The sequence below is a fragment of a genome, unplaced genomic scaffold, assembly GCF_019419815.1.
Source record: "Pyrus x bretschneideri cultivar Hongxiangsu unplaced genomic scaffold, Pyrus_bretschneideri_v1 Contig202, whole genome shotgun sequence".
NCBI lineage: Eukaryota > Viridiplantae > Streptophyta > Magnoliopsida > Rosales > Rosaceae > Pyrus > Pyrus x bretschneideri.
The window spans coordinates 61,862-74,731 of NW_025999505.1; positions in this window are offsets into that span (position 1 = coordinate 61,862).

Consider the following 12,870-nt stretch of genomic DNA (forward strand, 5'->3'; position numbering starts at 1 on the left):
ATTCGAAGGCGAGTGATCAAACTTTCCAATGAGAATTCCTTTGTTTTGTGCCGCAGATCTTTCTTGAACTCCTTCCAACTTAGTGGAAGCTTGTCTATGATCACAGCAACCTAGAACTGTTCATCCAGATTCATGGCTTTAGTGATAGTCTCATGAGCAATCTTCTGCAACTCATGTGATTGCACTTCCACCGACTTGTCATCAACCATTTGAAACTTCATGTAACGGCTCACTGTAAATTTCTTCTCCTACTTCTTCGGTATCGTACTTCTTCTGGAGAGCATCCCATAGTTCTTTAGCTGTCTTACAGAAAGAGTAATAATCAAATAGGTCATCACACAAGCCATTCAAGACATAATTCTTGCAAAGAAAGTCATTGTCAGTCCATGATTGAAACAATTTGAATTGTTCAGCAGTGGGTTGATCAAGAAGTGATGGCATTTCAGATGTGCAGTGAGTGGCAAGTTCCTTGGTAGTTAAGAAAAACAACATCTTTTGCCTCCAATGTTTGAAGTGGAGTCCCTCAAACTTGATAGGTTTGTTCAGATCATTAGTGAATGTGTTGTCTTCATTCTCCATTGCAGAAACAAAACGTCTTAAAATTGTTAATGATGTTGCACAATAAAAACAAGTACAATATTACCAAAGAATGAAGAACATAAAAATGAAAATCTGTCTTAGGTTGAGTCGCGGACAATGTCACGATCTTTAAGACGTTTCGTGGCTCTGCCTAATGTGTGCAAGCAGTTTAAGCAACACCACGTCATCCCCAGGATAAAACGGCCTAGAATCCTTCTGTCTAAACTCTCCCTTGCATTGAGGAAAGTCTGAAAACTATCACCCTCAAACTGCTCAGAATGCTCAGTGTTTTTAGCTGGTTTTTTTCCAGCTTTTTATCCCTTATACTTCGACTAAAGAGAGGTCCTTATATTTACACATAAAACCCAAAGTTAAAGTTGAAGAGGTTGAAGAAAATGTGGCCTAAGAATCAAGCCAAAAAATCTGGAAGTGATCACCTAGTTGAGGAAGACTAGGTCTTTACTTTTGTCTTCAATACAAAAATCTGTTTAATAGAAAAGAAGTGGTCATCCATAAAAATAGGAGAGCTAGTTTCTGAATAAAATTATAACTAGTTTTTAAATGAACACAATGTTCCAACAGTGGTGTTTCTCTACGTGGTTTTGTTGGTGTGGGAGTGAGAGAGGACGAACTAGAAATAGGAGGAAAGATAAAGGCAGAAACGACCCAGCACCAATGGAAGAAGAAACAAAGCCAGCCGAGTTTACAGCTGCTGAAATCCTCCCAACCCCTCTTAAGCTCTGGCGAGGTTCGTCCTCAAGGGTAAGATCACTATCTTAAAATATTCATTAAAGGGTAGTGTTCATCCCTTACTTTGAAAAAAAATAAAATAAAAGAGAGGTTTTGAGAAGCAGCAAAATGTTGCTTTCACTTTTCTTCGTTTTTCTACTTTGAATGGCAGTGACTTCAAAAAAAAAAAAAAAATGGGTTTCCTTGAGTTACCAAACACAAATTGGAGCACAGCTTTTTTCACCCGTGCTTATAAAAAAAAGTTGGGCAGTCCCAAACCAGTACTAAACGATTTTGGATGTGGTTAATTTTTTGCATAGATGATTTTTAAAGGGTCATCAAAATGGAAAGGGATCCTATCCAAATCCCTTTCACCAAATTCATCATTTCAGGTTCTTCAAATTTGATCCAACGGTTAAACACAAGGGCTCCTTTAAAAGTTATAATAATTTTAGCTATTTGATCAAATTTCAAATGTCCGGATTAGTGGATTTGGTGAAAGGGATCCGTCCCTTTCCCATCTAAATAGTAGACGATTATGATCATCAAACAACATTGCATAATGAGAATGAGAACCAAAAAGTGCATTCATCTATTCTTGTAAAACTACCTTGCAAAAATATATTCCAAAAAAATATAATTAAACCTTGGAACAAATATTCTTATAATACTTTTTCTTTTAGAGAATTTCAAGCGACGTTATTACTTTAAACTCTAAGGAAGGCAAGAAGAGTAGAATTTGGAGGGCAATAGATTTAAAGAGGAATGTCCTATTTACCGTAGTAATTTACTACTTACCCTGTAATACTCTCCCTTTTATTTTAATTATGCTAAAAGAGTAAATTAACTGAGAGAGCCACGCAGAGTGCCCAGTTTCCGTATATCTTTGACGAGACGAGAGAACCCTCATATTAAAAGGAAAGTTAGCCGTCTAAGTTTAACTAGTCGTTAGAGAAATGTGTTGCGTTTTGCAATTGCATTCCCTTCCTGCTCACTGCTCAGGGTCAGCGACAGTCCATTGCACCCGCCTTTTAGTCCTCCTTTCGTCTCTTCCGCCCCCTCCCACTTAACCTGGTGCCCCTCTCCCTCTCTCTTGTCTTCTCCTCCCCCCATTCTCTTTAAAATGCTCTCACCTTCTTGTGCTCTGCCCTCAATCGCCTCCTACGGTTGCCATTTTAAAAATCGGCGGCATGCATCATCGCGGTTCATCGCCACTTTTCTGGCGTTTATCGTCAACTTTTGTTGCTTTATTTCATTAGCTTGCACCGTTCTTATCTCCTCACCGCCCCCTTGTAAACTCAAACCTCCACTCTCCCCCCATCTATTTCCTTTACCTCCCATCCTCATAATCCATCCCTACCCCAACCTTTTATTAGACTCACGAGTGACGAATCGAAGATGGATATGTCAGATCTATTATCGTCCTTCACTGCCCCATCCATGATAGGAATTCGTGACGGCAGCGGCTGCTGTTCCTGCGTTGGGATGATAGGAATTGGAGTCTTCAATTTTTTGTCTTTTTTAGCTTATTGGCTGGGATTTATATATGTGTATTTGGAATGACCAAGTGTGATGCGGGTTTCTGCCTTCCTTCGGTTGGTACCGTGTAACCCTTTTTTTCAGTTTAATCAAAGATAATTTTCGAAAAATAAAAAAACTAATAAACACATATAAGTTGGATCTTTTTTTTTTTTTTTTTTTTTACTAAAAATATGACTTTAACCCCTCAAATTCAATTTTTTTCATATAAAATCCAACATAATTTTTTTACTCAAAAAAACCCAGTGATTATGATCCACCAAAGTGAGTTCATTAATTACATATTACTTTACACATTACATTTTTTAGATGCATAAAATGCCCTTATTGCATATTTGATGTGCACAATTAATTATATGCAGATTGTAAGGAGAAAGTTAATGATTTTGGAAAAAAAAAAATAAGACATTATTGTTAAAAAACTCATTGCATATTAATATCAAATATGGGAATTGTTGGCTTAATTCCATGTATCTGGCATTATGAGTTCATATATATATTTTTACCAAAAAAAAAAACTAATATATGCATATGAGTGGGGTTGGCCCACCATATGTATATTTTATTTAGTTTAATATTTATAAATTCATTGAATTCAACGGTTAAGATCTAATTTGATGAAATTCTACAGCAAAAATAAAAATTTAACGGTCCAAATTTAAATTTAACGGCTAAAGTAATATAAAAAAAACTTTTATGTGTTTCATATTTTTTTCATAGTGTTTAACGAGTTTCATGGTGTCGGTTAATGATTTTTCAGTATTTGTCAGAACATAAATATTTTTAGGTTAAAATGCTCATAAAATTAAATTAGGATAGTCTACATAATTTTTTTTTTCTTTTAAAAAAGTTACTTTAAGAAAAAAATTAGCCAAAATTCATTCTTTAATAATCTGGGGCTAAAATTTTAGGCCAAAAGGGTTAAAGCAAAAAAGCTATTTTTGGGTTAATACCTAAATTTTCTGGGCTAAAAGTTTTAGGTTTTAGGCCAAGGGTTGGAGACTGTCTTAGGGTTTTGAGACTGATAAGGCCCTTCACAAGGGGTTGACATTGACATTGGTTTTGAACCAAAAACTATGAGATCAAAATTACAGTCTAACATTATTTATCTTTATTTATAAGTGTAAGTTTTTTAATTCTACTTTTGTGAATGACGAGTTTGGTATCAAATTTATTTTGATGGCTCATTATGTGGTTAACTTCAAATATTCCGACATTATTTAGTTTGTAAGTTTAGTCTACCTAGCATTACTCTTAAGGGTAAACTTAGGGTAAACTTAGGGTAAACTTTTGTTATTTGTCAAGAGTGATCAAAATTGGCTTTGTAATCCTGACAATTTACTAGAACCTAATTAAAGGAATATTGAACATGTTGTTACGGCCCAACTGACATATCCAACCTCAACTAGACATGTTGCCTAATGTGGCCCATGGCGTCCTTTAGCATATGAGGTAGTAGAGGCTTATAGAAAGTGACCTGGTGGACTTTCTTCAACCGAACCCGTTGTCATTAGTATAAAGTTTGGAATTAACCTGGCTCCTCAATAAATGATTAGGAGTTCTTCTTCAATTACCATGTAGCTAATTCACCTAACTCTATATTTGTGATCATAATCATTCGTATTATAATTTATTATGTAAAAATTATATCTGCAAAAAAAAAAAAAAAAAAAATTAAATATGAGGTCGTTTGGTTATCGAACTGTATAAAAACAGATAGATGGATTAGGTAAACAAATTATGAACCATTTATCTATTTACTACAATTAATTGATAAGCAAATTTAGTTTTAATTGATTATTTTATATAGATGATCCTTACAGAATGATTTATAATATTAGTAGTTTCAATTATAAGCACAAAATTCTGCAAATCGGTCACTGAGTGAATTAAGGAGGAAGTTCTCCTCAATCTTGAGGAGCCAAGCCTTTCTCATAACGTTATATTTGTATTGAACAAGGATAATATAAATAAAGAAGTTTAATCAATTAGGTGATCTTTAATGAATTACTTTGGCTCCTCAATGGATGAGGTGAAGTTAATCCTCAATGTTAAAATCCCACTTCAACTTTACTCATATATATTTATCAAAAAAAAAAACTTAACTCATATATAAGAAATATTTACATTTTTTTTTGTCAACATATGTAAGGGATATTGTAACTTCTTACATTGTTCAGGGGAGTGGATCTTGTAAGCCTTTTATGTATATTCTCATCTCTACCTAGCACGAGGCCTTTTTGGAGCTCACTGGTTTCGGAGTTCATCGGAACTTCGAAGTTAAGTGAGTTCACGCGAGAGCAATCCCAAGATGGGTGACCCACTGGGAAATTGCTCGTGAGTTCCCAGAAACAAAATCGTGAAGGCGTGGTCGAGGCCCAAAGCGGACAATATCATACTACTGTGAAGTCAAGCCGGGGATGTGGTGGGGCCGGGGCGGGGATGTGAAAGATATTAACAAAAACACTAACACAATCGAAATTCATTCACTCATTTGCAAATATCTTAGTTCATATAATTGGTTGCAGGCTAAAGATCTCCAGCTAAACTATAATGACCCGTCCCCAATTATTACAATTTTTATAATTTTTAAATGTGAATTTACGAAAATGCCCTTCGAGACAAAGTGTTGACTTTTGTTGACTGCCGTGTCGTGTCACATAAGGTTCAATTTCTTGGCATATCCTCATAGTACTCGTCGCCACGAACACGTGGGCACAAACAGATTGTGATTTGGAATTATAACGAAGGAGATATTAACATTTAAAGTTAAGGGCATTTTAGTAAATTGGTTTACTTCATAAATGCTCCAGATTTTTGGAGCAAAATCTGAAAATGCCACGTGTGTGGCCCAGATTAAAAGGTAAGAGTGTTGGACGGTGGAGATGAAATATAAAAGAGAGAAATGAGGGGGGACCGGACCAATGAGAAAGAAGAGAAAGAGAGAGTGACCAATGGGAAGAGAGAAAAAGGAGGGAAAGGAGGGAAAAGAAGAAGGAGGGGAACCCACCGAGTTCTCTTTGACCTGTGCCCAACCCGGCTTCTCCACACCTTCCGACGCCTTTGCAAGCGATTTTTCCAGCGAATCACCGTCATTCATTACCTGGAAAACATTCTACTACCATCCCTCTTCTTTTTCCACCTAAAATTATAATGGATTTGGTATGGTTGTATTTTGGGGAAAACATCACGACAGAACCATGGGTGTCGTGAGGACCCTTGGCTGAGATCCACCAAACCTGAAATGTTTTCCTCAATTAACACCACCAATAGACTCTCCATGAACACAGAAACAAAGCCCAATCAACCTTGGAGGCATCGGAGCTTGTATGGAGTCGAATCAAGAACCACCCATTTCTAGGGTGCCGACGGGTTTTCGTAAAATTGGGGCTTTTCCCGGCCAAATTGGCCTTAGTTACATGTATGAAAGTTGCTCTACTCATTGAGATCTTCATTCCTATAAAATTTGGTAATTTTTAGAAATAGTTGAAATTTTCCGGCAAGTCAGGGCGGCCGACTGCCACTTGAGGCAGCACGCGGGCCGAGACATCCCCTGACCTTCCTAGGTTAAATTTGAATACTCTGATTCCATTGGTGAAGTCCAATTGACGAATTTCCGTCATTTGAACGTAGTTCCATGAAAGTTCACCGCTTGATTATTATAGCAATCGACGATCCGACCATTGGATCGTCACCAAACTTTGATACATTATAATACGTAAAATTTGAGGATATTAGAAACTTACGAATCGGGAGTCCGACATATGGATCTTCCCAATTAGGACATGTAAGTTATATGTTCTATTGATAATAATTCTAAGACATGGTTTGATAATTGTTCTAGACACCAATCGTTTGTGACGCCTTGATGTTGTGCTAGGGAGTTGTAGCGCGGACTCCAGGTGAGTGGGTTTTTGGTTTTCTATATATATATGTATGTATGTATGTATGTATACTTTACGTTTTTCCCAAAAATTGTTTTAAATGAAATGTGATTGAAATGCCATGTCATACTTGCGTTATATTTTAGTATATGCATTGGTGTAGTCTTGTATAATATTGCATGATGTTGTGGAGCCTAGGTAAGCTACATGTGAGTACATTATGAAGTTAGTGGTTGTGATGTATATGGTTATGCCTGGATGCATTTGGTACTCATTATCATGCACCCCCGTGTTAGTGCTCCGCCCGAGGTCAGGACCAACCTTCACATGATCATTCACCTCCCACACCGTACGCTAACCTTAGATCCAAGGTAGGTGCCAGCCTGTCATATAGACCACATTAGGTGATTCCGACTTGTAGGTCACTTGCGATACTTCGCATAGCCTTCACTTGAGCGTATTTATTTACACCCAGCCTGTCGTACAGACCATATTAGGTGGTTCCGACTTGTGTGCAGATTTAGAGTCGTACAGGTCGCGTTAGGTGACTCCGGCTGGCATATCATTTTACATTGATTTATTTCACCTGACTTACTTATTTCATTGCTAAGATACTTAACATGGCATATTCTTGGTTATCACTACTCTCGAGCATGATTTCTATATACGTATGTATTATTATTTTCTGGGAAATTATACGGGTTTCACGGCGAGGTGTTATAATGTTTTCAAAAGGTTTTTATTAAAAACTTTATTTTCAAGCCCACTCACCCTTGTTTTTACCCCCCGCTAGATTTTAGCTGTTGGAAGTTCGTATCGATGAGGATTTTGGCAAATCTCAATATAGGTGGCTACCTTTGATGGTATGATCCTTACCCACACTACTGTACTTTACTTATGCTCTGACGTTGTGTGTGAAACAAGCTCGTTCCCGCTCGCAGTGCACTCTGGTCCCTAGACACTTTTAGGTTTGAATTTATTTGCATTGTCTACATCATTATACTTTATGGCTTTGTCACCTTCCAAGTGTCGCCCAACACAGCTCAATTCGGAGTCCTAGTGGACATTCCGGGTCGGGGTGTGTCATAAACAATTCAAGATACTTTCTTACCAATATTATAAAACTTCGTGCATATAATCAACACATTTCATATCATATAAATCATTATGTAAATATCATTTTTACAAAAACTAAAAATAATAATAATAATTAAATATGAAATCCTTTAGTCGTCAAAATGTATAAAAACAAATAGTCGAATACGGTAAAAACATTATGAACCCTCTACGTATTTGCTACAGTTGATTGACTAAACGACTTATTTTAAGTTGATTTTTTTTGTAGAGATATTCTTTACAAAGCGATTTTTAAACCTATATTTTGTGAAGATAACACAACATGTATCGACCATATTAAGAAGGGATACATCAAAGGAGACAACACCAACTACATTGCGCCGAAATTCTTCTTTCACATCAACAACAAGAGCAATCAGAAGATTGAACTCAAGTAAATCCATTCCCAGGACAACCTGACCGATCTATTTACCCAGTCATTGCCAAAGTCTAATTTTCAGAAGTTTGTCCAAGGAATCGACAGAATAAATTATCTAGTTTGAATTGCTTGTAGTTCTTATTTTGAAGTTTTGTCAAACTCGGGGGGGAGTATCTAGAAGTATACACACTCCATCTTAATGTACTTTTTTTTCCTACGGTTAGGAGCACTTTTTCCTTTAGGTTTTTGCTATTTGACTAGGTTTTAAAATGCACACATCCTGAGTTGGTCATATTCTTGTCAACGTTGTACTTACGTTCTGAAGATGTATAGTTTGACTAAATGCAAGGGTTAATGCAAGGGTTGTGCTATACACACACCATTTACTTCTCACACGACCTCACAATTTTCGATCATCGGATCGGATTGAATTGAACAATGGACAAAAATTAACGAGGGATATATGAGAGGTAAAAAGTGGTGTGTGAACAGTACTACCCTTAATACAACTTCTCACGTTTCTTTTAGACTATGAATTTTTCTCCCATAATGGTTTTAACCATAGCGAGGTTCTATTAGTTTTACTACTTATGAATTATTCCCAATGATTTAAGACTCACATTCGCTCGTTAGAATGATCATCAACTGAACTTACTTCACCGCTGAAGACCTAATGCGACATCTTGAGTGATTTACACACTCAAGAGAGAGTGTTGCAGTCTAATTTAGTTAAGAATATGATTGTGTAAATCCGATTAAGATTCTATAATATCTTTTGGATATTGTTCTATTTCAGTTGTATTACTTGAAAGGCAAGGATTCTCTCTTCCTTACTGCTGTCAAGGCACAATGGAGTGAGATATTATACATATCAGGATTCACCAAATTTCTCTCCATTCCTTGTCGCACCACTCTCTCCCTCTCTATAATTTTCAGTTAAATAGGCCTCCAACATATAAATCATATTTTATATTGATTTGTGATGGGGGTGGGTTTGATTTCAATCGGTTCAACTTTTGCCAAAATAAAAATCGAAACCGAAATTTTTGTTTGATTCGATTCGATCTTTTTCAGTTTATTATCCGTTCGGTTTTTTATTTTTATTTTTATAAACCTTAAGATGTTTTTCTTTTAAATCTAAAAATTCACGAGAAGAAAGACGTGGCTTTTTTGGGGGGTGTGGGGAGAGAGTAGGAAAAAAATGGAACTCAACTGTAATGGAGCTGTTCACTCAATGGCAATGGAGGAGATCATTGAGCCACAACCATCCAAATCTCCCGGTATAATAAAAAAATAAAAATAAAAAACAAGCTTAATTGAATTAATAGTTTCTGTGGTGATAGGGTAGTTGGAAAATAACCCCGTGGTGAAGTTTATTAGGATTTATGCCCAAAATTAAAAATTCTGTAAACTTTCGATCAATTATTAGCATGTGAGCCAGCCTCACGTGCTAACAATTAGCAGAGAGTTTTGTTTTAGCCTAATATATGTACAGAGCGTTCCGTTTTAGCCTAATATGTGTGGCTCACATGTTAGAAAGTTGATAGAATTTTCAATTTTGGACATAAATCCTAACAAACTTGACCATAGGAGCTTAAATCCTGGGTTTTTTTTTTTTTTTTTTTACCATATGAGCTATCTTCCAACTACTCCGTCGTTACGAGAATTAATAATCCAATTAGGCATAAAAAAAAAATCCAAGAAAACATGTGTATAATTAAAGTTTCTTGCAGATGAATACCTACAAAGAAAGCTCTGCCAATCCACCTTAGTAGCCCCTTCTTCGTTTGGTCGCACCACTCGTTTTTCCAAGCGCGCTTGAGGAGAGGGAAATTGCAGGTGCTAAGGAGAAAAGCTGAAAAATATTCTTTGTTTTGGTCTTTTCCTTGTTTGGGATTTCTATTTGACTTGAAGTTTTCAACATATTCAGACCTAAAATTATATTAATGATTGATTTGAAATTGGGCTTAGAAAATAAATATCCAACAAAAATAAATAAATAAATAAAAGTAATTATATTTAATTTGGTTCGATTCAATTTGATTTGGTTTTCGAACCATTAAAATCAAACCATTTCTGTTAGATTTTGTTTAATTTGGCTAGATTTTTTCGGTTCTCGGTTTTTTAATTTTAATGGGGGGTGACTTAAAATTGCCCCTAAGTTAGACACAAACTTGAATGAAATCATAAGAAAGTAACCTAAGGTCCCAAATTGACACTAGAGTCAAAGTTGAATGAAAGAGAAAATAAAAAATGGAAAGGAGGGGTGCTGAGGACTTTTAGGCCTTATTTGTCAGTTCGGACTGTACTGACTATTTCTGTCAGATAGGATAAATAGCCACCGGATAGTACTGACTAAATTAATCTGATGTTTGGTACAGTATCGGACTAGTGACTGTATTATTTATACCGTGTTTGGTATTATACTAAATAAAAGGAATCAAACTTAAAAAAAAAAAAAATTTAAAAAAAATGAAATCATTTTTTTGTTCCTAGATCTCTCCGCACCCCCAAACACCCTCCTTCTTCCCATTGCAGAAGAATCCCAAATAATTGTTCCCCAGCTCTCTCCACCACACCCTCCAAACTCACTCCCTTTCTCTCTCATGTTCTTCTTCCCCGACTAAATAATCCAAACGTTTTGGTTGGTTTTATTAAGCGGGTGTATACCGTGTTATCCTATTCGACCGGTTAAATTAATCCGGTACTTATTAAGTACAAATGAACACCAAACACTTGAATCCGTATAACTAATCCTATCCAATTTTTTATCTGATCTGCCATACAGAGCCTTAAGGGAGAATATAGAGGGAAAAAATTCCCAGATCTGGAACAACCGTCCGTGACTAAACCCTGTTGCTCATAACCCACATTCATCGTGCCGCGTGTAAAAGATAGGGCCCACCCCTCTCCTTCCTCTCTCCTTCTCTCTCGTAGGTCGTAGTCCGTAGGCCTTTATAGTTTGCACTGGAAAAGGGCATTTTCCTAGACTTCTCTTTCTGCAAGTTTCTCTTTCCAAAATTCAAACCCACTCGCCCCCTAAACCATACCCAACACTCTCGCGCCACCTCGACCTCGAATTTGAATTTGGATTTTGATCATTTTTCACATCTTATCAGTTCATCGATATTTATTTCGTACAGTTAAAAATTATTTTAAATTTTTATTTAAAATTAAATATAAACAATACCTAACAAAAAAAGAATCATAAAAAAAATTTATACATTTATTTATTTCATTAACACATAATATCACCTAAATAAAGGTACGTGCAAGATGTAAATCTTTCTCCTCAAATTCAAAAGGGGTTCAAATGGTACGAGAGAGCGCGTAGTGCTTGCTGTAAACATTTCACCTCGAAATGAGAAGGGATCTAAATGTTACTAAAGCAGGGCGCGTGGAGGAAAACTAGGTGTTGTGGGCTGAGTTGGGAAGCAAAATAAAGTAATGAGAAAGAAAAAGGCAGTGAGCGGCGGGTGGTAATGTTTGCAGGGCTCGAGGCAACCTCGGCATGTGCGTTCCCTTTCCCTATCTCTAGCTGGTCTATATACAGAGAGGGGCTATGCTACACTATGCTCGCCCTCCAACTGGGATCTGGTTTGTGTCGTATTACAATCAGTGTTTAAAATTTTTTTTATACATCGATATGTTTTCACGAAAACATTCTGTTTTAATAAAACAGAGAAAGATACGGAAATAAAAAGTAAATTCAGAACCTTCAACTGTTGAAGAAATTCTTAAACTTAAGCTAAAATAAAAAAATATGGTTGATATTTATAATATATCTGTTAAATATTAGAAAATCTCTTATATTTTATTCAACTTAATGTTTAATAATTCTTAAAGTTTAATTTAAATTTTCGTAATTTACATCAAAAAGAGCCGATGTCAATATTGATATTTGATATGTCAGTTGATATTTTTACAAATTTATATGTCGATATTTTTAACTGTACTGATTACAATAACAATACAATCTATTTATCTAATTTAATAATGAATAAATAGCTCTTCCACATGCTTTCCTGGCTCCCTCATTGTCCGCGAGTTGCAAACGCGCACCAAAGTATAATTTAATTAGCTAAAATTAAACTTTAGAAGATCACTTCTGATAACCTTTTTATCTTTCTATACATTATTTTCTATATTTTAAGTTCATTTTTTTTTACTTTGTTCAGTCCAAAAGAACTAGAGAAAGAAGAAATCATCTGCTTTAATAGAATGCTGGCTTTGCAGTAACCTGTCCGCTTTGTTTTGCATCCAAAATCCAATAGATAGTGGGTTTGATTGTCATTAAGTAAATTTTTATGCCAGTGATACATTTGTGTCAAAATTATTACATGATTATGTACATAATAGTTTGAAACTCAAAACAGCAGCAAAATCTTGGAAAACAACCAAATTAAGACAACGCATTTCTCGGAAGTTATTTCTACATATTTTGTTGCTCTCCACATAATGCGTGTGATTTCTTTTCTTGAATTGAATAAAGAAAAATACAATAAAATTGTTTAGTGAAAGAAAAGTATATAATTATTTTCCTCATTTGTATTATAAATAAAAAGAGTAAATTGTAGCAATGATATATCAAATTTAACCCAATTGGAGTAATGGTCCCTCAACTCATTAAAACATGCAGCTATG